The sequence below is a fragment of the Rhinopithecus roxellana genome, chromosome 1 (assembly GCF_007565055.1).
Source record: "Rhinopithecus roxellana isolate Shanxi Qingling chromosome 1, ASM756505v1, whole genome shotgun sequence".
Taxonomy (NCBI): Eukaryota; Metazoa; Chordata; class Mammalia; order Primates; family Cercopithecidae; genus Rhinopithecus; species Rhinopithecus roxellana.
In genome coordinates, this window is record NC_044549.1 from 22,556,244 (window position 1) to 22,577,693 (window position 21,450).

At 39.8% G+C, this 21,450-nt stretch overlaps 1 pseudogene; it reads right to left on the reverse strand.

Moving 5' to 3' along the window:
- Positions 1-320: 320 nt before the first annotated feature.
- Positions 321-21,450, reverse strand: part of LOC115898741 — a 45,396-nt pseudogene continuing 24,266 nt past the window's right edge.

Consider the following 21,450-nt stretch of genomic DNA (forward strand, 5'->3'; position numbering starts at 1 on the left):
TGGGCTTGTCCTACAGAAGCTCCCTGACATTTACCTGACCCACATCTACTCAAAATCATATCACATGTTGACTTCTTGATAAATAAGATGACACAACATGTAAAAATACTGACAGTAAGTGAACAAAGCAGGATACCCAGTGGAGGTCCTGATCATGATGTGAAGTTCTTTTTGAATTTTATATCTTTAAGGATTAAGTGAATTAGAGTATCTTAAGCCTCTGACTGTGTTTGGGACATAGTAGATACTAATATTCTTTTCTTTTTTTTTTTGATTTAATAAAGTTTTATTTTTCCAAATGTACAGTTGGTTGAACCTATTCATGAATCTTCACCAGCAGCTGGAGCATCTCCGCTCTTCGTATTTCTGGTGTAAATTACTTGAGGTCTGTGCTTTGAAACCAGTTTGATAAGTTCTTTACTAAGGAGCTCCTGAAGGGCTGCCCTGGCCAGGGAGCCTCGAATCTTCAGTCTCTCAGAGACCACAGCTGGGGTTATAGTTTATAGTTGGGAACTTCTTTACAGAGTTTGTTGTAGGTAACTTTGTCAAACAAGACTAAGTTATTGAGCTTGTCCCGAACTTTGCCTTTGGACCACTTCTTCTTTTTGGCCTTGCCCCCGGATTTGTTCACTGGGTCTTTGTCTTTCTTGGCCGACTTTCCGGCGTCCTTTTACCTCTTGTCGTCCTTGGGCGGCACTGCGAAGCTCGCAGAGCAGCAGCGGACACAGCAGCCTTGCTAAGATGTCGGACAAAAAGCCTAATATTCTTTTCTTTACTTGTCTTCCATTCCCTTCCCTGTTCATGTAAATAATGATTCTGGCAACCAATCATTATCTGATCAATTATTGAGCAAATGTATTTAAAATACCCGCTGCGTGCCTGGCATTCCTCGGCTTTGTGTAGAATGCTAGAGTTGTTGCTGGCTAGCCAAGTCTTTAAGAAACATACTTTTAAAAATTATTTTTTATCATAGTAAAATTTACATAACACAGAAATGATTATTTTAGTCATTTAAGTGTACAGTTCAGTGGCATTAGGTACATTTACAGTGTTGTGCAACCATCACTCCATTTCCAGAAATTTTTTATTATCACAAACAGAAACTCTGTACCCATTAAATAATGTCCTTATTCTTCTCTTAGTACCTGGTAACCCTTTCTGTTTCCATGAATTTGCCTGTTCTAGGTATCTCTTATTAGTGGAATAATACAATGTTTGTTTTTTTGTGTATGGCTTATTTCAGTTAGCCTAATGTTTTTAAAGTTTATCCATGTTGCAGTATGTATCAGAACTTCCTTTTTGTTGAGATGGGGCCTCACTCTGTCACACAGGCTGGAGTGCAGTGGCATGATCTTGGCTCACTGCAGCCTCAACTTCCCAAGCTCAGGTGATCCTCCTACCTCAGCCTCCTGAGTAGCTGGGACTATAGGCATGCACCACCGTGCCTAGTTAATTTTTTGTATTTTTGGTAGAGATGTGGTTTCGCCATCTTGCCCAGGCTGGTCTCGAACTCCTGAGCTCAAGCGATCCGCCTGCCTCGGCCTCCCAAATTGCTGGGATTACACTGCACCCAGCCAGAATTTCCTTTCTTTTTCAAGGCTAGTATTCTATTGTATATGTTTGCTACATTTGTTTATCCTTTTATCTGATGACAGACACTTAGGTTTTTTCTACCTTTTGGCTATTGTGAATAGTGCTGCTATGAATATGGGTACACAAGTATCTGAGTCTCTGCTTTCAACTTTTTTGGGCATAAACCTGCAAGTGGAATTGCTGGATCATATGGTAATATTATTTTTAACTTTTTGAGGAAATGTCATACGTTTTCCACAGTGGCTGTGCCATTTCACATTCCCACCAGTGATGCACGAGTTCCAGTTTCTACACATCCTTGACAACACAGCTTGTATTTTAGTAAATGCACTTCTTGCAGTATTTTCCATAAAACATAACCATCCTAATGGATGTAAAGTAGTATTTCATTGTGGTTTTGACTTGCATTTCCCTAATGACTAAGGATATTGACATCTTTTCATGTGCTTGTTGGCCATTTGCATATCTTCTTTGGAGAAATGTTTATTCAAATCCTTTGTTCATTCCTGAATTGGATTGTTTTTATTTTCATTGCAGAGTTGTAGGAGTTCTTTATATATTCTGGATATTAATCTGCAGTCAGATATATGACTTACAAATGTTTTCTCCCATTCTGTGGGTTGTCTTTTTAATCTCTTGATAGTATGCTTTGATGCATGAAAGATTTTAATTTTTATGGAGTCCGGTTTATCTGTTTCTTCTTTTGTTGTCTGTACTTTTGGTATAGTGTCCAAGAAATCATCACCAAATTCAACATCCTTCAGAAACATACTTTTTGTTTGTTTGTTTTGTAAAGAAAAGTCTTGGGGTTGATCCAAAGGGAGTGAGTTATCCAAACTGTTCACAGTGAATTACAGATCAAACTTCTTGTTCTACTTTTTCCTCGCTTCTCACTACTGCACTTAACTAGTCTTAAAAAAAAAAATTTAAAAAAGTCTTGGGGGAGAAAAGGAGGAGGGCAAGGATTGAAAAACTGAGTATTGTGCTTGGCATTTGGGTGACTGAATCAATGGTACCCCAAACCTCAGCATCACACAAAATACCCAGGTAACAAATCTACACACGTACCCCTTGAATCTAAAATAAAAGCTGAAATTATTTTAAAAAAGAGAAAACTCTCCAGGGAAATAGAGAATAATTGAGGTCAATGTATAATAATTTCCAGTTGAAGGTGGTAGATAACGAATATACAGTTGTTCAGAGAAGAGGGAAAACAATCCAAGTACCTTAATAAAATCTTAACTTTACATCCGTTTACTCTGAGCGAGAAGAAATAAAGTGCAAGTCCAGAAGACATAGTGCTCGCCCAACTAAAGAGGTGTTCTGGGAATGAGCCAAGCCCTTGGAATAAGCGACAGTTGCATAATCATTTCAAATAAACAATTTGGATGTACGTAGGATCTTGTATATATATTTATTTATTGTGTACACTTTTATCTCCCAAATCCAATTATGCTTTTAAGAATAGTCAAAAGCTTGTTGTAAGGTGATGGATTGATGGTGAATGGGAGTGAGAAGTAAAGCAATTTTTGCAAGCAAGAAGATCAGTTTTGCGATCTGGGAGGCCCCTTACTTTACACTAAAATATCTATTTGTATAGTTTTGTTCCATTGATGAGAGGAAAATATTTTTGATGACATCCATGTGTCCTAAGTTTCTATGGCACTTACAACTTGAGATATTATATCCTGTTGTAAAAGCAGAGACCATGATGTTTGGTTTAGAAAAGAAAGATTCCCCATATATCTAGATTATCTATCTATCTATCTATCTATCTATCTATCTATCTATCTATCTATCTATCATCTATCTATCTATCTACCTAGCTATCTATCTTAATGCCACCTAATCAATTATCTTTCAATTCGGAGTATGAATTTGCAATTAAATTCTGGGTAGTTCCTTGAAGTGGATCTGGGAATGTTGAGAACTCCAAACAGAATTGCTACCCTATTATCCAAAGCCTCACTCCAAATTCCTATTTGTTATGTAATTCTTTGTTGGACTGGTGTTTAAACACACATTCCTTTGTATTTATCCTCCATTTCCTGGAGCTTAATTTTCTTCTTAGAGCAAATTGATCTTCAGCTTTGGGAGGATCCAGATCATAAAGGGTCTTGTGTGTCTGGTCAAGATGTGCAGATATTGTATGTCATAGATTGGGAAGCCAGTGAGAAGACAGGATTATATTGATTTGTTAGAAAGTTCACCCTGGCAGCATGGTGGAAAAGAGTTTGGAAGTAGATGGGATGAGGCTGATGGTTTTACTCTCCCCTTCTTCCCTTCATATTCCAACCTCACTGGGGAAAGGAGCCTTATGTTGGATATTATAATCCCATGAAGAAACAGGGAGAAAGGGGTTTGAGACACAGAAACACAATCAATACTGACACACAAACATGTTGCTCTGGGGATCCATTGTCAAAACCCTGAGATTTCTTTTGCAATGTTTACCAAGCACTCAGCCCATCAGACATTAAACACCTAGGCTCATCACTCCTCTAATTCTGGCAGGCAGGTTTCCTCACTTTCGGTTTATCTTTCCTACAGAGCAACTGGTCAGATGCTGAGTGTTGGGGATTGGGACAGGCAATTTATATTCTAAAATGGAGGCTTTATATTTTTAATTTTCCCTCAAAAAATTTCAAATGTACAGAACAATAGAGATAACAAATTATTAAAATAAAATCAATAATTTTCAATATTTAATTAAATATTTAATTTAATATTAAAATAGTAGAGAAAGGAACTCTGCTATTCCTGTCACCCATGTTCCATAATTAGTAATATTTTGCCATACTTGCTTTATTACTAAATCTACATTTTTGCTGGTCTTTTTTATTCATATTATTTTGATTGATTGACACATCATAATTATAAATATTTATGAGGTACAATGTGGTATTTTGATATATGTATAGAACGTGAAATGATTAAATCAAGTAAATTAACATATCCATCACCTCAATTAAGTATCATTTTTTATGGTGAGACATTTGAAGTTTACTCTGTTATTTTGAAATATGTAATATATTATTGTTGACTATAGTCATCCTGCTCTGTGATAGATGTTAAAACCTATTCCTCTGTCTGTCTGACACTTTATACTCTGATCAACAGCTCCCTGTCACCTCTCCCAGCCACTCTCTGGTAACCACCATTCTACTCTCTACTTGTATGAGTTCAATACTTCTTAGATTCCACACATAAATGAGATCAGATAGTATTTGTCTTTCTGTGCCTGGTTTATTTCACTTTTTGCTGAAGTATTTTAAAGCAAATATTCTCATGACCTCATGTCATTACACCTCTACATGCTTCATTATGCATCTCTTAAAAAGAAACATTTTCTTACATAATCATAATGATCACATCTAACAATATTAACAGTGATTCTTGGGTAACCTCTAGTATATCCAGTCTACATTTAAATGTCCCTACTTGTCTTAAAAATCTATTTGTGTAGTTAATTTGTTGAGCTAGGATTCAAACAAAATCAAAGATACTTTCTAAACATTTCATTATACTCCAGATATTAGGTTTTCTCTGACAACTTCTTTAACCCCACCTTTTCAGTTTGTATTGGAGTGCTTTTATGTGGTTCATAATTTTGGAAGCCATTTCTATCCATTTCATTAAATCAGTTACCATGTATAGTAGGCTGAATGATGTCCTTTCCCCTCTGTTCTCCATGATATCCAGGTCCTAATCCCTAGAATTGGTGAATGTTAACCTACATGGCAAGAGAGATTTTGTAGATGTGATTAAGTTAAAAATCTTGAGATGGGGAGATTATCCTGGATTATATGGGTGAACATTAAATGCACTTACATATGCATTTGAAGGAAGGAATGCATAAGAAGGAAGTGGATGTTGGGTGCGGTGGCTCACACCTGTAATCCCAGCATTTTGGGAGGTTGAGGTGGACAGATCACCTGAGGTCAGGGGTTCAAGACCAGTCTGGCCAACGTGGTGAAAACCTGTCTCTACTGAAAATGCACAAATTAGCCTGGTGTGGTGGCAGGTGCCTGTAATCTCAGCTACTTGGGAGGCTGAGGCAGGAGAATTGCTTGAACCTGGGAGGCGGAGGTTGCAATGAGCTGAGATCATGCCACTGTATTCCAGCCTGGGTGAAAGAGCGAGACTCTGTCTCAAATGAAATAAAATAAAATAAATAAATAAATAAAGAGAAGGAAGTGAAGAGAGTTTTAATACAGAAGACAGAGAAGACAGAAGGCCATGTGACAGAAGCAAAAGGAAACAGAGTCACAGAGAGAACATGCTACACTGCTGGCTTTGAGGATGGAGGAAAGGGCCAGAGCCAAAGAATGCAGGTGGCTACTAGAAACAGGAAAAGGCAGTGCAAGGGATTCTTTCCTCGAGACTTCAGGGAGCCCTACCTACACCTTAATTTCATTCCAGTAAAACTGATTTTAGAGTTCTGGACTCCAGAACTATAAGAAAATAAATTTGTGCTGTTTTAAGCCACCAAGCTATTAGCAGTTTGTCAGAGCAGCCATAGGAATCTAAGACACCATGGTTCAAAGATATCTATTAAGTAGGAATTCTATTCTCTGTAGAAGATAATTCAGAGGCCAGAGCTACTGGAGAGGCAACATGCAGTTGAGGAAATGGTAATGAACTTGGAACTGGATTCTAGACTACATTCCGTCAAAGACTTTGAGCCAAGTTGACCTTTCTGATATTCATTTCCCACATATATAAAAATCAAAGGAATGGGCCAGGCACAGTAGCTCACACAGTAGCTCAAAAGCCCAGCTGTTTGGGAAGTTGAGGCAGGAGGATTGCTTGGGCCTAGGGGTTTGAGGCTGCAGTGAGCCGTGATCATGCCAGTGCACTCTAGCCTGGGTGACAGAGTAAGACTCCAACTCAAAAACAGACAAAACAAAACACAAAAGTCAAAGGAATGGGTGGGATAAATTGTCCTTGAGGGTCCTGTAACCTCCCTACTCTGTCCATCAAGTAAGATGGACAAGGCAATAGAACAGTAGAACAATGAGGGCAGAGGAAAGCAACAGAGGACACCAAATTCTTATAAAAAGCCTCAAAGCTTAAGGAAATGTGTCGAAGGACGTGGGGAAGGTAGGGAGGAGGGTAACATTGCAAAGTAACCAAAACAATCTTATGACTTTATGTTGGTGTTTGTGCTGGTATGGAGTGTAAGTGCTGTGGACGGAAATGCCTGGGGTCTTACTGAGAAGCATCCCTCCTTTTCTTCCCTGTTTCTTCACTATGTCACAGCATACCCATAGCAGCCTGATCTGCAAATCAGCAGTGTAAAGAGCTCAAATCTAGAGGCTGAAGGCTTATTGCATTGATGTTCTCATCCTAGAGGTCCCTGAATGCAGAACGTGGGAACTTCTGGACTTCCTATGCAACAGCTTGCTTAAACCTGGAAGGGATCCCTGGCTGGGAATAGTTACATTTCTCAAATGGTTAATGGATCTTGTACTGGGTGAAAAGCTTTACATTTGAAATCGTCCTATCTTCACAAAAAATCTTTCTGAAGTAGTTATTGGCACCTCTGTTGTGTTAGTAAGGAAACGAGGTTCAGCAGAAGGTATGATTTTACCCAAGATGACACAGCTGGCAAGCGGTCAAGTCTGAATCCTTTTCTAATGTTTATTTATGGTCATAAATTTCTCTTTAAGCACACTTTTAATTACACATAATAAATTTAATGTGTCATATTTTCATTAGCATTAGTTCAAAATGTTTTCTAATTTCCATTGTGTTTTTTCATTAGTCTATAGGTTATTTAGAAGTATATTTAAACTTCCCAGGTAGGTGGGATTTTCACTTATCTGTTAGTTATTAATTCTAGCTTACTTGAACTGTGGTTAGAAAACATTTTTATGTATACTGTTAAGCTTAGAAATGTGTAAGACTTGCTTATGGCTTGCAATATTTGTAAGTATCTGTTTATACTTGAAAAGAATGTGTATTCTGAAGTTCTTAGGTGTCCTTTGTGTGTCAGTTAAATCAAATTCTTTGCTGTGCTGTTCAGATCTTCAATATCTTTAGTAAGATATTGCTAAGATTCTACTGAGATGGTGGATTTGTCCATTTTCTCTTTTAGTTCTGTCTTTTTTTTTTTGCCTTATATATTTTGATGCTATGTTACCAAGGGTATATGAATTGTATTTGTTATATATGTCTATGGACTGAAACTTTTATCTTTTTAAAGTATCCCTCTTGCACACTTTTCAATAAATGGTATGGGGAAAAATCTGATTGCCACAGACAGAAGAATGAAACTGGATGCCTGTCTCTCACAATACACAAAAGTGGTTCAAGATTAAAGACTTAACTGTAAAGACTTGAAACTATAAAAATACTAGAAGAAAATCTAGGGAAAACTCTTCTGGACATTGGCTTAGGCAAAGAATTTCTGACTAAGACTTCAAAAGCACAGTAAACAAAAACAGACAAACAGGACTTAACCTAAAACTCTTCTGCAGAGCAAAGAAAATAAGCAACAGAGTGAACAGACAACCTGCAAAATGGGAGATAGACAATGGAGACCAAGAAGAGTCAAGGAGTGACAGAGAGGTGGAGGATGAGAAATTACTTAATGGGTACAAAGTACGTTATCTGAGTGACAGATGCCCTAAAAGCTCTGACTTGACCATTATACAATCTCTTCATGTAATGAAATTGCACTTGCCCTCCATAAATTTATATAAATTAAAAAGTAAAATATCCCTCTTCACCTCTAGTAATGATTTTCCCCTTAAAACCTATTTTAACTATGTAGCAGACCCTCTTAATATTCTTCTCATATTTCCCTGTCACTTGCCATTGCTGTGCACCCTGATGGTTTTCCTATTGCCATCACCAATACTCCATTTGAGAGCTTTCTCTGGGAAGCTTGGTTCATGTGCAGGGAAGGGAGGCCAAAGGTTCTGGGAAGTTGAAATGCCAGTAGCAGTCCTCATCTAGTGACAGATGGAAACTGGAGGATAAATAACTCAGCTTCATAATCTATTGGGTGGGACCACTCTGAGGGATATTCTTTATTATCTTTCAGAGGTCCTCAGCAGGACTGACTCCGAGGTGTCCTTTGTGGTAACCTGCTCACTAATACCTGGCATTGGCTTGTTTCTCTTCCTTTTATCACCCTTTCCTCTTCCCATTTCTCCTATTAGAGCTTCTTAGGATCACTTTCCAAATGAACTATGTGCTATGGTTTGAATATTTGTCACCTCCAAAACTCATGCTCAATTTAATCCCCAGTGTAGGAATATTGAGTGGTGCAGCCTTTAAGATGTGATTGGATCATGAGGACTCTGCCCTGGTGAATGGATTAATTCTTTCATGGATTAATTGATTAATGAATTAGTGAGTTAATGGATTAATGGGTTACCATTAGAGGGGAACTTGTGGTTTATAAGAGAGATACCTGAGCTAGCATCTCAGTATGCTCAGCTCCCTGTCTGTGTGATGCTCTGCACTACCTTGGGATCCTCTTTATCCTTTTCTTCCAACTTTAAAAAATATTATTTCTTTTAAATAATAGAGACAGGGTCTCACCATGTTGCCCAGGCTAGTCTCGAACTCCTGGGCTCCCCAACCCTGGCCTTCTAACGTGCTGGGATTACAGGCATTAGCCACCATTCCTGGTCTCTCCCCAGTTTTATTCCTTATAACCAGGATGCTATTCATCCTGGTATGTCCAGGAACAGTCCCAGTTTATGCCCATTGTCACAGTGTAATTATTGATAATGCCCCCTTCTACTTTCAAATCATTCTGCTTTAATGATGAGTTAAATGATTGCCCTACTTAGAGTGTTTTCATAACACTTAGACCTTCCTCTATCACTACATGATTCACAATGTGCTATGTTGTTATTTTTTTTTTTTTTTTTTTTGAGATGGAGTCTTGCTCTGCCGCCCAGGCTAGAGTGCAGTGGCCGGATCTCAGCTCACTGCAAGCTCCACCTCCCGGATTTATGATTCTCCTGCCTCAGCCTCCTGAGTTGCTGGGACTACAGGTGCCCACCACCTCGCCCGGCTAGTTTTTTGTATTTTTTTAGTAGAGACAAGGTTTCACCGTGTTAGCCAGGCTGGTCTCAATCTCCTGACCTCGTGATCCGCCCGTCTCGGCCTCCCAAAGTGCTGGGATTACAGGCCTGAGCCACTGCGCCCGGCCTATGTTGTTATATTTTAATTGTTTTTTGGATTTGTCTCCTTCATGGGATTTAGTCACTGGGAAAGATTTTCTTTACTTCTGCAGACTCCAGCATATATACCTGGCATTGGGAGGAGCTCAGCCATGCTCGTCGGACATGTGAATGTTTTTGAAACCTTGCTTCTTTCATTTTGTGCGCAGTAGGTGCTCAATAAATCATTTTTAATTGAAGTAGATAGCTATCTGTTATGAAAATGAGAAATGAGTCTGACAAGAACACTGCTGCTTCTCTCTGCCCTCCTTTATTTGTGGTCATTAGCTCAGAGATCTCATTTTACCTTCAGATTCGTGAGTCATTTCTTCCTCTCGCCTCACCCATAGCTATTTGAATTCTTTGAAAACTGGAGTTAGTTATCCTTTTCAAGCCTCCAGTGAGTGCTGTGCTGACCTGATTTCCAGTTGCTGGGTGCTTGCTTTGGGCAAGTGTACCTCCACAGTTGAAATCTTCCCTCCACCCCGAGCTCCTGAGGCTCTCCGCACTGTCATCTGTTTCAGAAGCAGTTTTTGTACCGTCTTGCTTTTACCTTTGAGGCCACACCCACTGTTGGTTACTTCATCCTGTGGCTATGTCTATACAAGTGAAATGAAGTGCATAATGAAGTCGATGGTGGGTTTAATTCAGGCCACTTTTGCCTGACACTTCTTCCTGTTGCCGTCAGCTCATTGCCTCAGCGACCCCCCCAATCCCACTTATTGTTTGGGGGCTGGAATCTGCTATGCCACAGGAGTATTTTCTGGGCCTTGTCATTTACTTGAAATGATGGAAGCCATTTTCTTTCTTCAGGAATTATGAGACCTAATCCACCTGGATTGAGCAAATGGGTTGTTCTTCCTGCTGGTTGCTAAAAACCGTCACCTATTCAGTTTTCAACAAACAACTGTTGAGAACTTACTAGGTACAAGCAATAATACCAACAAAATTTTGTCTTCAGGGAGTTCTCTAGGGGCTGTGGGCGTGCACTGCTCAAATCCACTTGCATGAGAAGCTCATGAGGAGGGTAGTTAGCTGATATTTCCAGCTGCGGCCCCTCTGGATCCGCCCCTGCATTCATGCTGCCAAGTCACACTCTTCTGGGGATTCTTCTAGCTAGCAACTGAATGTGGTGGTTGTATGGTACCAGGGTCAGGCTATTTCTGGCTGGCATGGGACTCCTCTGATGAGAAGTCTTTGCCTGAGGTCTCCTGGTCGGCCTGGCTGAGACTCAGCGCTGCAATGTCATCTGACTCCTACTACCCAGTCTTCCTCCTTTCCTCCTAGTCTGAAGGCCCTCCCTGCCCATGCTGGCTCCTCCTCCCCAAAGCCTTCAAGGCATTCCTCCCAAGAAGTCTCCTGCATGACTAATTTTGTCTTGGCATCTTCTTCTTAGAAGAGTTGAGCTGACACAAATTTCCAGTCCAGTATTGTAGATTAAACATGTGCATAAAGAACACAGAATATTCTTCATTATATTCCTCTCCAACATTAAGTAGTGAGATTAAAGTACAACAGGGACAGATAATCTTAGATTGCAAAAAGAGGCATATTTTATATTTACCATAGTTTGTCATTTCTGAGAGGGCAAGGACCATGACCAATATAATTATTTGTTCAGGTGAACAATTCTTTGTTCACTTGTCATGGGTGATAAGTAAAAGCATTTAAGAGAAGAAAACTAATAGTAGTTTTATAATTGTAATAATCATAATAATTTATTGAGGGCCTTATCTCTGCCAGGCATTAGGTACTTTGTTTATCTTTTTTTCCAGTCTTCATAACAATCAAATAAAGAAGATATTACTGTCATCTCATTTTGCAGATGAAGAAAGTGAAAAATAAAAGAGGTTAAATAGATTCCTTACAGTCAGCCAGACGCAGTGGCTCACATCTGTAATCCCAGCAATCTGGGAGGCTGAGGTGGGAGGATCACCTGAGGTCAGGAGTTCAAGACCAGCCTGGCCAACATGGTAAAACCCCATCTCTACTGAAAATACAAAAATTAGCCAGGCATGGTGGCACATGCCTGTAATGTCAGCTACTCAAGAGGCTGAGGCAGGAGAATTGCTTGAACCTGGGAGGCGGAGGTTACAGTGAGTTGAGATCGAACCACTGCACTCCAGCCTGTGCAACACCGTGCCCAGCCTAATTTTGTATTTTCAGTAGAGATGGGGTTTTGCCACGTTGGCCAGGCTGGTCTCACACTTCTGACTTCAGGTGATCCACCCACCTCTGCCTCAGATTATTCTTTTTTCTGTCTTAAAAACAAAAAAAAAGATTGCTCAAGGTCACCCTGGGGCTAGTGAGTGGCTGTGTCAGGGTTTGGGTTTGTGAGGCTCTGATGCTCTTGAATTTCCCATGACACCATGCTCTGTCTTAAGGGTGATCTTTAGACTTAGGCCAGGTGGTAATCAGTCAGGGGAATTTGAGAAATATCTCTCCCAATGGGCTGGGTAGTCTATAGTCTAGACCAGATCTTAGTCCATGAGTTCTACATTCTTAGTATTTCATACTGTATTTTTAGGAACTTCTGAAAAAGAAAGGTGATGTCTTCAAGATGGGCTTCTCCTTTTTTATTAGATCCTGTTGTCCAGAGTTATAGAGCAAGAATGTACCCTAGAAAAAAGCCAGATTCAAAAAGCCAATATGGTATGATTTCATTTACATGAAATTTCCAGAATAGGGAAGTGACTTAATGAGGGTGAGGTTTCTTTTTCAGGTAATGAAAATGTTCTGAAATTAGGTAGTAGTAATGGTTGCACAACTCTTTGAATACACTAAAAACCACTGAGTAAGTATACTTTAAAAGAGCAAATATAATAAATATATATACAGTGTATTAGGCTTCCAGGCTCTCTTTAAGAACTCAAAAACTTCTTACATTACAAATGTAAGAAGTTAGATAAAACTTCTTACATTACAAATGTTTAATGCTAAACTAAATTGTGATTCATCTCTAGGTTTTTACCTTCCTTTTAGAGGTTGAATGGCTTTCTTACTCTAAAATGGGTGCATACAGCTCACACTTTCAGATTATTTCTTTTTTATTTTTTGGAGATGGAGTCTTGCTCTGTTGCCCAGGCTGGAGTGCAGTGGTGTGATCTTGGTTTACTGCAACCTCTGCCTCCAAGGTTCAAGTGATTCTCCTGCCTTAGCCTCCCGGGTAGCTGGGATTACAGACATGTGCCACCATGCCTGAGTAATTTATTTTTATTTTTATTTTTTATTATACTTTAAGTTCCAGGGTACATGTGCACAATGAGCAGGTTTGTTACATATGTATACATGTGCCATGTTGGTGTGCTGCACCCATTAACTCGTCATTTACATTAGGTATATCTCCTAATGCTATCCCTCCCCCCACCTCCTCCCCACAATGGGCCTCAGTGTGTGATGTTCCCCTTCCTGTGTCCAAGTGATCTCATTGTTCAATTCCCACCTACAAGTAAGAACATGCGGTGTTTGGTTTTCTGTTCTTGCGATAGTTTTCTGAGAATGATGGTTTCCAGCTGCATCCATGTCCCTACAAAGGACACGAACTCATCCTTTTTATGGCTGCATAGTATTCCATGGTGTATATGTGCCACATTTTCTTTTTTTTTTTTCTTTTTTTTTTTTTTATTATACTTTAAGTTCTAGGGTACATGTGCATAACGTGCAGGTTTGTTACATATGTATACTTGTGCCATGTTGGTGTGCTGCACCCATCAACTCGTCAGCACCCATCAATTCATCATTTATATCATGTATAACTCCCCAATGCAATCCCTCCCTCCTCCCCCCTCCCCATGATAGGCCCCAGTGTGTGATGTTCCCCTTCCCAAGTCCAAGTGATCTCATTGTTCAGTTCCCACCTATGAGTGAGAACATGCGGTGTTTGGTTTTCTCTTCTTGTGATAGTTTGCTAAGAATGATGGTTTCCAGCTGCATCCATGTCCCTACAAAGGACGCAAACTCATCCTTTTTTATGGCTGCATAGTATTCCATGGTGTATATGTGCCACATTTTCTTAATCCAGTCTGTCACAGATGGACATTTGGGTTGATTCCAAGTCTTTGCTATTGTGAATAGTGCCGCAATAAACATACGTGTGCATGTGTCTTTGTAGTAGAATAATTTATAATCCTTTGGGTATATACCCAGTAATGGGATGGCTGGGTCAAATGGTATTTCTAGTTCTAGATCCCTGAGGAATCGCCACACTGTCTTCCACAATGGTTGAACTAGTTTACAGTCCCACCAACAGTGTAAAAGTGTTCCTATTTCTCCACATCCTCTCCAGCACCTGTTGTTTCCTGACTTTTGAATGATTGCCATTCTAACTGGTGTGAGATGGTATCTCATTGTGGTTTTGATTTGCATTTCTCTGATGGCGAGTGATGATGAGCATTTTTTCATGTGTCCATTGGCTGTATGAATGTCTTCTTTTGAGAAGTGTCGTTCATATCCTGAGTCCACTTTTTGATGGGGTTGTTTGTTTTTTTTCTTATAAATTTGTTTGAGTTCTTTGCAGGTTCTGGATATTAGCCCTTTGTCAGATGAGTAGATTGCAAAAATTTTCTCCCATTCTGTAGGTTTCCTGTTTACTCTGATGGTAGTTTCTTTTGCTGTGCAGAGGCTCTTTAGTTTAATTAGATCCCATTTGTCAATTTTGGCTTTTGTTGCCATTGCTTTTGGTGTTTTAGAGAAGAAGTCCTTGCCCATGCCTATGTCCTGAATGGTATTGCCTAGGTTTTCTTCTAGGGTTTTTATGTTTTTAGGTCTAACATTTAAGTCTTGAATCCATCTTGAATTAAGTTTTGTATAAGGAGTAAGGGCAAGATCCAGTTTCAGCTTTCTACTTATGGCTAGCCAATTTTCCCAGCACCATTTATTAAATAGGGAATCCTTTCCCCATTTCTTGTTTCTCTCAGGTTTGTCAAAGATCAGATGGCTGTAGATGTGTGGTATTATTTCTAAGGGCTCTGTTCTGTTCCATTGGTCTATATCTCTGTTTTGGTACCAGTACCATGCTGTTTTGGTTACTGTAGCCTTGTAGTATAGTTTGAAGTCAGGTAGCGCGACGCCTCCAGCTTTGTTCTTTTAGCTTAGGATTGTCTTGGCAATGCAGGGTCTTTTTTGGTTCCATATGACCTTTAGCGCAGTTTTTCCCAATTCTGTGAAGAAAGTCATTGATAGCTTAATGGGGATGGCATTGAAACTGTAAATTACCTTGGGCAGTATGGCCATTTTCACAATATTGATTCTTCCTATCCATGAGCATGGTATGTTCTTCCATTTGCTTGTGTCCTCTTTTATTTCACTGAGGAGTGGTTTGTAGTTCTCCTTGAAGAGGTCCTTTACATCCCTTGTAAGTTGGATTCCTAGGTATTTTATTCTCTTTGAAGCAATTGCGAATGGGAGTTCATTTATGATTTGGCTCTCTGTTTGTCTGTTACTGATGTATAAGAATGCCTGGAATTTTTGCATATTGATTTTGTATCCTGAGACTTTGCTGAAGTTGCTTGTCAGTTTAAGGAAATTTTGGGCTGAGATGATGGGGTTTTCTAAATGTACAATCATGTCATCTGCAAACAGGGACAATTTGACTTCCTCTTTTCCTAACTAAATACCCTTTATTTCTTTCTCTTGCCTCATTGCCCTAGCCAGAACTTCCGACACTGTTGAATAGGAGTGGTGAGAGAGGGCATCCCTGTCTTGTGCCAGTTTTCAGAGGGAATGCTTCCAGTTTTTGCCCATTCAGTATGATATTGGGTGTGAGTTTGTCATAAGTAGCTCTTATTATTTTGAGATACGTGCAATCAATGCCAAATTTATTGAGAGTTTTTAGCGTGAAGGGCTGTTGAATTTTGTCAAAGGCTTTTTCAGCATCTGTTGAGATAATCATGTGGTTTTTGTCTTTGATTCTGTTTATATGCTGGATTACGTTTATTGATTTGCATATGTTGAACCAGCCTTGCAATCCAGGGATAAAGCCCACTTGATCATGGTGGATAAGCTTTTTGATGTGCTGCTGGATTTGGTTTTCCAGTAATTTATTGATGATTTTTGCATTGATGTTCATCAGGGATATTGGTCTAAAATTCTCTTTTTTTGTTGTGTCTCTGCCAGGCTTTGATATCAGGATGATGTTGGCCTCATAAAATGAGTTAGGGAGGATTCCCTCTTTTTCTATTGATTGGAATAGTTTCAGAAGGAATGGTACCAGCTTCTCCTTGTGCCTCTGGTAGAATTTGGGTGTGAATCCGTCTGGTCCTGGACTTGTTTTGGTTGGTAGGCTATGAATTATTGCCTCAATTTCAGAGCCTGCTATTGATCTATTCAGGGATTCAAATTCTTCCTGGTTTAGTCTTGGGAGATTGTAAGTGTCCAGGAAATTATCCATTTCTTCTAGGTTTTCTAGTTTATTTGTGTAGAGGTGTTTATAGTATTCTCTGATGGTAGTTTGTATTTCTGTGGGGTCGGTGGTGATATCCCCTTTACCATTTCTTATTGTGTCTGTTTGATTCTTCTCTCTTTTTTTCTTTCTTAGTCTTGCTAGTGGTCTATGAATTTTGTTGATCTTTTCAAAAAACCAGCTCCTGGATTCATTGCTTTTTGGGAGGGTTTTTTGTGTCTCTATGTCCTTCAGTTCTGCTCTGATTTTAATTATTTCTTGCCTTCTGCTAGCTTTTGAATGTGTTTGCTCTTGCTTCTTTAGTTCTTTTAATTGTGATGTTAGGGTATCAATTTTAGATCTTTCCTGCTTTCTCTTGTGGGCATTTAGTGCTATACATTTCCCTCTACACACTGCTTTAAATGTCTCCCAGAGATTCTGGTATGTTGTATCTTTGTTCTCATTGGTTTCAAAGAACATCTTTATGTCTGCCTTAATTTTGTTATCTACCCAGTAGTCATTCAGGAGCAGGTTGTTCAGTTTCCATGTAGTTGAGCGGTTTTGATTGAGTTTCTTAGTCCTGAGTTCTAGTTTGATTGTACTGTGGTCTGAGAGACAGTTTGTTATAATTTCAGTTCTTTTACATTTGCTGAGGAGTGCTTTACTTCCAACTATGTGGTCAATTTTGGAATAAGTGCAATGTGGTGCTGAGAAGAATGTATATTCTGTTGATTTGGGGTGGAGAGTTCTGTAGATATCTATTAGGTCTGCTTGGTGCAGAGGTGAGTTCAATTCCTGGATGTCCTTGTTAACTTTCTGTCTCGTTGATCTGTCTAATGTTGACAGTGGGGTGTTAAAGTCTCCCATTATTATTGTATGGGAGTCTAGGTCTCTTTGTAAGTCTCTAAGGCCTTGCTTTATGAATCTGGGTGCTCCTGTATTGGGTGCATATATATTTAGGATAGTTAGCTCTTCCTGATGAATCAATCCTTTTACCATTATGTAATGCCCTTCTTTTTCTCTTTTGATCTTTGATGGTTTAAAGTCTGTTTTATCAGAGACTAGGATTGCAACCCCTGCTTTTTTTTGTTTTCCATTATCTTGGTAGATCTTCATCCATCCCTTTATTTTGAGCCTATGTGTGTCTCTGCATGTGAGATGGGTCTCCTGAATACAGCACACTGATGGGTCTTGACTCTTTATCCAGTTTGCCAGTCTGTGTCTTTTAATTGGAGCATTTAGCCCATTTACATTTAAGGTTAGTATTGTTATGTGTGAACTTGATCCTGTCATTATGATATTAGCTGGTTATTTTGCTCGTTAGTTGATGCAGTTTCTTCCTAGCCTCGATGGTCTTTACATTTTGGCATGTTTTTGCAATAGCTGGTACTGGTTGTTCCTTTCCATGTTTAGTGCTTCCTTCAGGATCTCTTGTAGGGCAGGCCTGGTGGTGACAAAATCTCTCAGCATTTGCTTGTCTGTAAAGAATTTTATTTCTCCTTCACTTATGAAACCTAGTTTGGCTGGATATGAAATTCCAGGTTGAAAATTCTTTTCTTTAAGAATGTTGAATATTGGCCCCCACTCTCTTCTGGCTTGTAGGGTTTCAGCCGAGAGATCTGCTGTTAGTCTGATGGGCTTCCCTTTGTGTGTAACCCGACCTTTCTCTCTGGCTGCCCTTAACATTTTTTCCTTCATTTCAGCTTTGGTGAATCTGACAATTATGTATCTTGGAGTTGCTCTTCTTGAGGAATATCTTTGTGGTGTTCTCTATATTTCCTGAATTTGAATGTTGGCCTACCTTACTAGGTTGGGGGAATTCTCCTGGATTATATCCTGCAGAGTGTTTTCCAACTTGGTTCCATTTTCCCCACTTTCAGACACACCAATCAGATGTAGATTTGGTCTTTTCACATAATCCCATATTTCTTCGTGGCTTTGTTCATTTCTTTTTACTCTTTTTTCTCTACACTTCTCTTCTTGCTTCATTTCATTCATTTGATCTTCAATCACTGATAGTCTTTCTTCCAGTTGATTGAGTTGGTTACTGTAACTTGTTCATTTGTCACGTAGCTCTCGTGTCATGGTTTTCATCTCTATCAGTTCGTTTATGGTCTTCTCTGCATTGATTATTCTAGTTATCCATTCTTCCATTCTTTTTTCAAGGTTTTTAGTTTCTATGCACTGGGTATGTAGTTCCTCCTTTAGCTCTGAGAAGGCTGATCAACTAAAGCCTTCTTCTCTCAAGTCGTCAAAGTCATTCTCCATCCAGCTTTGTTCTGTTGCTGGCGATGAGTTGCATTCCTTTGGAGGGGGAGATGCACCCTGATTTTTTGAATTTCCAGTTTTTCTACACTGCTTTTTCCCCATCTTTGTGGTTTTATCTGCCTTTGGTCTTTGATGATGGTGATGTACTGATGGGGTTTTGGTGTGGGTGTCCTTTTTGTTTGTTAGTTTTCCTTCTAACAGTCAGGACCCTCAGCTGCAGGTGTGTTGGAGTTTGCTTGAGGTCCACTCCAGATCTTGTTTGCCTGGGTATCAGCAGTGGAGGCTGCAGAAGATAGAATATTGCTGAACAGTGAGTGTTCCTGTCTGATTCTTGCTCTGGAAGCTTCATCTCAGGGTGTACCCAGCCGTGTGAGGTGTGAGGTGTCGTTCTGCACCTAGTCGGGGATGTCTCCCAGTTAGGCTACTCAGGGGTCAGGGACCACTTGAGCAGGCAGTTTGTCCTTTCTCAGATCTCAGCCTCTGTGCTGGGAGAACCACTGCTTTCTTCAAAGCTGTCAGAAAGGGACATTTACATCTGCAGAGGTTTCTGCTGCTTTTTGTTTAGCTATGCCCTGTCCCCAGAGATGGAGTCTACAGAGGCAGGCAGGCCTCCTTGAGCTGCAGTGGGCTCCACCCAATTCGAGCTTCTTGGCAGCTTTGTTTACCTACTTAAGCCTCAGCAATGGTGGGGGGCCCCTCCCCCAGCCTTGCTTCCTCCTTGCAGTTAGATCTCAAACTGCTGTGCTAGTAATGAGGGAGGCTCCATGGGCGTGGGACCCTCCTGGCCAGGTGTGGGATATAATCTCCTGGTGTGCTGTTTGCTAAGACCCTTGGTAAAGTGCAGTATTAGGGTGGGAGTTACCTGATTTTCCAGGTGTTGTGTGTCACGGTTTCCCTTGGCTAGGAAAAGGAATTCCCTTCCCCTTTGTGCTTCCCAGGTGAGGCGATGCCTCACCCTGCTTCAGCTCTCGCTGGTTGGGCTGCACCCGCTGACCAGCACAGACTGTCTGACACGCTCCACTGAGATGAACCTGGTACCTCAGTTGAAAATGCAAAAATCACCTGTCTTCTGTGTTGCTCATGCTGGGAGCTGGAGGCTGGAACTGTTCCTATTCAGCCATCTTCGGTTTTTAGGCTATTAATTACTGACTCAATTTCAGAACCTATTCAGCCATCTTCGGTTTTTAGGCTATTAATTACTGACTCAATTTCAGAACCTGTTATTGGTCTATTCAGAGATTCAACTTCTTCCTGGTTTAGTCGTGGGAGGTTGTATGTGTCCAGGAATTTATCCACTTCTTCTAGATTTTCTAGTTTATTTGCATAGAGGTGTTTGTAGTATTCTCTGATGGTAGTTTGTATTTCTGTGGGATTGGTGGTGACATCCCCTCATCATGTTGTATTGCATCATTTGATTCTTCTCTCTTTTCTTCTTCATTATTCTTGCTAGCAGTCTATTTTGTTGATCTTTCTAAAAAACCAGTTCCTGGATTCATTGATTTTTTTGAAGGGTTTTTTTTGTGTCTCTATATCCTTCAGTTCTGCTCTGATCTTAGTTATTTCTTGTCTTCTGCTAGCTTTTCAATTTATTTGCTTTTGCTTCTCTAGTTCTTTTAATTGTGATGTTAGGGTGTTGATATTCGATCTTTCCTGCTTTCTCTTGTGGACATTTAGTGCTATAAATTTCCCTCTACATGCGGCTTTTAATGTGTCCCAGAGATTCTGGTATGTTGTGTCTTTGTTCTCATTGGTTTCAAAGAACATCCTTATTTCTGCTTTCATTTCGTTATGTACCCAGTAGTCATTCAGGAGCAGGTTGGTCCATGTCCATGTAGTTGTGTTGTTTTGAGTGAGTTTCTTAATCCTAGTTCTAATTTGATTGCACTGTGGTCTGAGACACTCTTTGTTATAATTTCTGTTTCTCAGCATTTGCTGAGGAGTGTTTTACTTCCAATTATTTGGTCCATTTTAGAATAAGTGTGATGTGGTGCTGAAAAGAATGTATTTTCTGTTGATTTGGGGTGGAGAGTTCTGTTGATGTCTATTAGTTCTGCTTGATCCAGAGCTGAGTTCAAGTCCTGGATATCCTTGTTAATTGTTTGTCTCATTGATCTGTCTATATTGACAGTGGGGTGTTAAAGTCTCCTATTATTATTGTGTGGGAGTCTATGTCTCTTTGTAGGTCTCTAAGAACTTGCTTTATGAATCTGAGTGCTCCTGTATTGGGTGCATATATATTTAGGATAGTTAGCTCTTGTTGTTGAATTGATCCCTTTACCGTTATGTAATGGCCTTCTTTGTCTCTTTTGATCTTTGTTGGTTTAAAGTCTGTTTTATCAGAGACCAGGATTGCAACCCCTGCTTTTGTTTTTGCTTTCCATTTGCTTGGTAGATCTTCCTCTATCCCTTTATTTTGAGCCTATGTGTGTCTTTGCACATGAAATGTGTCTCCTGAATAAACACACTGACGGGTCTTGACTCTTTATCCAATTTGCCAGTCTGTGTCTTTTAATTGGGGCATTTAGCCCATTTACATTTAAGGTTACTATTGTTATGTTTGAATTTGATCCTGTCATTATGATGCTAGCTGGTTATTTCACCTGTTAATTGATGTAGTTTCTTCCTAGCATTGATGGTCTTTACAATTTGGCATATGTTTTCAGTGGCTGGTACTGGTTGTCCTTTCATGTTTAGTACTTCCTTCAGGAGCTCTTGTAAGGCAGGTCTGGCAGTGACAACATCTCTCAGCATTTGCTTGTCTGTAAAGGATTTTATTTCTCCTTCATTTATGAAACTTAGTTTGGATGGATATGAAATTCTGGGTTGAAAATTCTTTCTTTAGGAATGTTGGATATTGGCTCACAGTCTCTTCTGGCTTGCAGGGTTTCTGCTGAGACATCTGCTGTTAGTCTGATGGGCTTCCCTTTGTGGGTAATCTGCCTTTTTTCTCTGGTTGTCCTTAACATTTTTTACTCCATTTCAACCTTGGTGAATCTGACAGTTATGTGTCTTGGGGTTGCTCTTCTT